We start from the raw sequence: 6000 nt of genomic DNA on the forward strand, positions 1-6000 counted from the left end.
ATTCCAGCTCATCATTTACAACAGAAGAGCTTTTAGATTAACATATATTTGTTTTTGTTTTTGTTATTAGTCTACAAGTATAATGTTCAGTCTTCAATTTCATCCCATTTCTATTCTTCTAGTCCTCAAGGTCATCAAGTTCCTTCTCTCCCATCCTCTTCTGCATTAATAAGGTCTTACAACTTTGTGCTGTCAGTAAATTTCATCAACAGACTCATTCATTTTTGCCAAGAGCTGTCCTGAGACTAATCCCTGAGGATTTTTACTAGCATCCTCCCTTCTGGTTGGTGCATCTATTTCCAATAAGTAGGTTCCTTTAGTTAACAAATTGAAATCAATCAAGAACCTTAATTTTAAAACATCCAGTTTTGTTTACTTTTCACTTTAAAGTGAATCAATCTTTAACCTTGTTTTCAATTATTATTTTCAATGTGTAGTTTTTTCTGAGCTTTCTTTGTTAATTAACCAAAATGAATTCGCTATTGCATGATCTCCTGTCACTTTGGTGACTATTTTGTGAAGATACTTGTCCTGTATCATATCCAAAAATATCTGGGCCCTATTGCTATAAGTAGCATTTGTGCTCCAGCCACTATCTGGGAAATTGAGGTCCCCACAATTACATAATTCTTAGTATTATTTAATTCTCTGGTAACATAGAAATCATAGACATTAGGGGCTGGAAGGGACCTTGTGAGCTCATCGAGTCCAGTCTCCTGCCATAGGTGGGAACTCTGCTTGGGTCAAATGATCCCAGCATGATAAACATCCAAACACCTTTTGAATGAATCCAGAGTAGGTGCTTGCACCCCCTCTTGGGGGAGTCTATTCCAGACCCTGGACACTAGGACTGTAAAGAAGTTTTTCCTTATGTCCAGTCTAAACCAGTCTTCCAGGAGTTTGCAGCCATTAGACCTGATGCACACCCCTTATATACTTATAGGTTGCCACCAAGTCACCTCTGAGCCTTCTCTTCTCCACACTGAAGGTCCCATGTCCCTCCGCCTCTCCTCATAAGGCTTGCTTTCTTGGCCTTTGATCGACATTACAGAGGTCTCTGCTCATATTGAAATCTGACAATGGGGTTCTATGGAAGACTGCAAGAACCACACTGAAGGAATATGTTACCATTTTCCCCAAGACCACTTTCGATTCGGACACTTCTGCTTTTATCCATGTTATCTATTCTTATCTATTTACAAGCTACAACAATTTTAACATAGGATTTTCTCACTTCAGCGTTTGCATTTGTTTCTACCTTCTTTGAACATTAAATGTACTTTGGTATCTAGGTCCTAGTCATGATCTCTAATCCACAATACCTACTATTTCATAAGTATTTTGTAAGTACTGATACATTTGCTTAAACCCACTCATAAAAGTAATATAATCCAAGTTGATGGGACTACTAACATGGGTAAATTTTAAGCATGTGCTTTGAAAGATCAAGGGTTAAGTTAATATTAAATCACCAAGACTATTTTTGGATGTCTGCCCTAAGTCACAAGTGAATTGTATATATATTGGTACATAGTTCCTCATGAAGTAAACAGTTTGGAACCATTCTGAGTTTCTCTTTGGTGAAGCCTAGCATGAAACAGTTTAAATGATGCATGCCAGAGCCAAGTCATTTTGTCAACTCTATAAAGAATTTGTTTATACAGTAGTTTATATCTCTATTATGTCTGGTTATAGCCAAAGATGTTTTAAATCATTTGCTCAAGACAGCCATTGTAACCTATTATAATTACAAATACTTTTTTAAAACTTAGTTTTGGAAAAGTGAAAATTATTGTGATTTTAAAAATAAGGTTATACAATCATATTTTATTTTAAAGTAAGTTGTGTGTTATTATGCTCCACAACTTCCAAAACTAGTCAAGGCCAATGCATGAGGAAAATATTCTCCCCGTAACTAATGATATTACTATACAACCTGTCAAATGCCTTTTTTATTATACTTTCAATTATTGCCCAGTTTTCACTCCTTGTGGTTTCTAATTCTTTACCAATGACATGTAATAATGATGTGAAGTTATTTTGCTCTTGAATAGATCATTCTTTATGAGCACATTTTTCTTTTCTTTCATGAGGCTCTCAGAGGTATTAACTCTTTTACTGAGAAAGCTAATTGAGTTTTGCTTTGTGGGACATATTTTTGTGGGGAAGGTAGGACATTGCTCTCTCAAACCAATTCTGACAGTGAGGAAATTTGGCTTCAACTTCAGAGGCAGCACCATGCCCTGGGCAGTGTCAGTGCATGGGGCAGTGCTGGCTGCTGTTTTGGTCGTGGCATCAGCATGATCAGCCACTAGCTGCATCAGGGGCTATTTTTGCATCTCTTTCCTCAGTTACACTGCTATTTGAGTTAAGACCTCAGCCAATAAAAGCAGCATAAAGCAGCATTAAAAGCAAGTATCTCTGGGATTGCTTTTTGGCTGGTAAGAGCTGGTATAGCTCCATTGTATGCCAAACTGCCTGTGACCTGCAAGAAAGAGCACTTGAGTCAGACCCACTACTGCTTCTCCATACCCTCCTTCGAAAATGCAAAACACAGGGCATAAACACAGGAATGATGGAGTCATAGGATCAACAATTGTACAGATTTGTGGAAGGAACCAGATCCTATTGGTTTTATTCTGGGAGTATCTTTGAAGAGCAGGCCCTTTTTTATCTACTTTTGTTATGCAAAACATAATAACCTATCAAAATAGTGTTTCTGTGAATATGTATGTCCTTTTGGCATATACTGATAATTTTCACCTTTGTAATTTATGTCATATATGAATGAGAAAGCAAAATTCCACCTACTTTTTTTGAGAAACAGACTGACTATACTACCCCATATGCTGCTGGTTAAGCCAAAAAGGGAAGAAAAGAGCAAATGAAATGACAGGCGGACAGCCAGATGCTACAATCACATATTAAATTCTAGAGCTGGCTGGACATATGTAATTTGCAGAAATGAAGCTGAACCTGTAAGTAGTCACATCATTGGCTTCAAAGCTTGTGCAGACTGAGAAGTAGAGCAGACAAAATAGGAATACGCTCTGCAACTGCTGAGAACATACCCTCCATCGATGAATTGACCTGTTTTATTTGGACTGCACAGTTTCAGGGTGACTTTGAATAGATAGTGAAAATGTGTTTGGGGACTTGTGAACATTCATTTGCTGCTTAGGTTTTGTTAATGTACAAAATTAAATATGTGCTCTAACCCAAATTGATTCCCTGAGGCCTCTGTTCCAAAATATTGTCATAATCATTATTGTGGGATTTTTTAAATCTTCCCTATAATGCATTTCTCAAGTAAATGAATCCTTCATTAGCCCTATTTAAAAAATCCCAAAGTGTCAAGCTGTTTATGGCATATGAGCAGCACTAATTCACTTAATAGGCTATAACTCTGATATAACTGACTACATTTATTTATTGTAGGAATCTTGCCATTTTTCTTTCATTGTTTAAGGTCAAAATTCTTTGACCCCTTCAAGTTTATATTACTAAACTTTAAAATAATGTTGATCTGATTGTGGCAATGTAATCAGATAATATGTGGGAAAATGTTCAGAATGTGTAGCACCACTTATTCAAGGTTTTTAAATTAGAATTCATTCTGCAAGCTATTTTACTGTAAATTATATTTCTTTAATAAACTTTGGAAAGAACTCCATTTTTTTCCATTCTTCTATTTTCATTCTCATTTGAGAAATTGCCATTCATTTTTGTTTTACCCTTTTTTTTTTTCAATTCTGTGTTTTCCTTTGCTTCTTTGTTTTAATTAAAAGTTTGTTAGATTTCTTTCTACTATATTATCTTCATTTTTGTAAAATATCCTGCAGAAGTATGATGTCATTTTTTGTAAACTATCCTGAAGAATACAGGATTATTGTTGCATCAATAGGATTATTTATTTAAAAGGTAATGAAATATATATGTCTCTTCAGTCTCTATATTCACCAGCTGAACAATTTTTATTCCATTTTTTAAACAAAAATCCTTATTGAAGAGGAATATTCTTAATTCTAAAGGTAAAAGCTTAACAAAGTTGCAAGCAATTTTTTAAATGACCTTAATAAAGGAAACACTTAAGGTCTATCACTACTGCTTCTGCTGCCCTCTCAAATGCACAGCCTGGACACCACTCCCATCTTACATCTTCCAAAACCAGAAATGAAATTATGAAGCCACCTTCCTGGCATTGTTGCCTGCTCCTCTACTCAAGCATAGAGGAAACAAAATTCTTGGAAGCAATTTGTGGGATATGCCTCAGGGCAGCTTTGTCATGTTATTTTTAGGTTTGGCATATTGGGAGAACATGTTTGCAGCAATGTGTTTCTCAGAAGAGACAACTTTTGTATTGTTTTTCTTTCTTAGAAATACCACAGAAGCAAGACAGACATACCATTAGTCAACCTTAACTATATCTGCTGTGTTCTCTTTATAAGGTAGGGAACATGGACAAATGCATGCTTGTAGTGACTTCATTAGGGAAGATGGACCTGCTCAGTGTCAGGGAATGACTGTGACATTTGTAGTCAATGCTTGACCCTGAAGGGTCCTAAGCCAGGAAATCAGGAGCAGACAAGGACCAAACTAAAGTCATAAGTCAAGGGATAGCGGGAGATGGAGAGCCACAGTTTGTAAAGGACATTCAGTGGTCACTCACCACAGTACAGTCACAAGTCAGAAGTCCAAAGCTAGACAGAGACTCATTTCTCCTGGCATACGGGGTACTGAAAGAGCTGCTGTTTTTAAACAGGCAGCCACTCCGATGCAGTAATCTGGTCCCAGCTGAAAGGATGCTGGCAGCCAAGCCAAGCTGGGCAACCTTAGGGCTCTCTGTGGGGAATTTAGCTGGCCTGTTGACCCAGCACTTGACACTCAGAAATGAGCAGAAGTTGTTTCATCATAACCGTTATGTGTGCAGTAGCCTTTACTGATACAAGTGAGCCAAATTGCCACAACTTTGACCCTGACTGAAGCAGGGCTAAAATTGCAGCAACTGTACTACACTTGGCTACAGGTTCAGATATTATAACTTTTACATGTGCAGCAGCTGCTGCTGCTTGCCTCTGCTAGTGTAGGTTTATCCCTAGCCAGGAATTATCTATACATTCTTCAGAAATGCAAAAATAATTAAAAGAGAATTGGTGAGAGGCATTTTAACAAAGGCTGAGAGGGTTGTGAAGTGACTGAGGTTCGCCCTTATTTCTTAACTTTTGGGGGAATGCTGTTGCTTGCTTGCTCCTTATTGGTTATGGCAGCAGGCTGACTGTGCACCCTTCCCAGGGTGGGAAAAATAAACTTTTATTCAAGCTTTTTTCTGTTCTGTTTTGTTCTTTTCTTAGTTATAGAACATGAAGTTGTCTTCATGATATTAAACTGATTTTGCAGATAACTTTACACTAATCCAGACACTTCTGTAGTGATCCAGTTGCTTGAATAATGTGATGATAAACATAAGATTTCATTGTATACACAAAGTCAATTGGTGAACACAAGCATCATGAAAAAGCAAAGTGTTGCATTTTGGGGAAGGAGTCCTGTAACAGGGAACCCCAATTGTATTAACCCTAGACTAGGGGACAGTGAATTGGGAAGAACAAGCAAAGTTCCTGGGGGAATAAGATTTCTGTGGCTCACAGGAGCAGAACTTTGCATTAGCCAGCAACAACAGAAAACCCAACCCTGATGCTCAGAGACTGGTAAGCAACTAAGAAGGACTGCAAGGCAGGGGAACCACGGTGACGGGCTAAGTAGAAACCCCTGGATCCAGTTCCAAGGACTGGGATCAGGTGCATATAAGCCCAGCCTCTGGGCTAGGGCAGACAGTCTAAACTTGCATGTGGCAGGGGTAGAGATGGCTGCCAGGAAGGACAGGAGGTACCTGGGAGGCTGGGGAACAAGCCAATTCCCTAGGGTAGGAGTAATGCATTCAGAGACCAAGGAGGGGCTTGTGTCTGAATTATGACTGAGTGGGTTGCATACTGTGTTATG

Source organism: Alligator mississippiensis, chromosome 1, assembly GCF_030867095.1.
Source record: "Alligator mississippiensis isolate rAllMis1 chromosome 1, rAllMis1, whole genome shotgun sequence".
In the NCBI taxonomy this organism is placed as follows: Eukaryota; Metazoa; Chordata; order Crocodylia; family Alligatoridae; genus Alligator; species Alligator mississippiensis.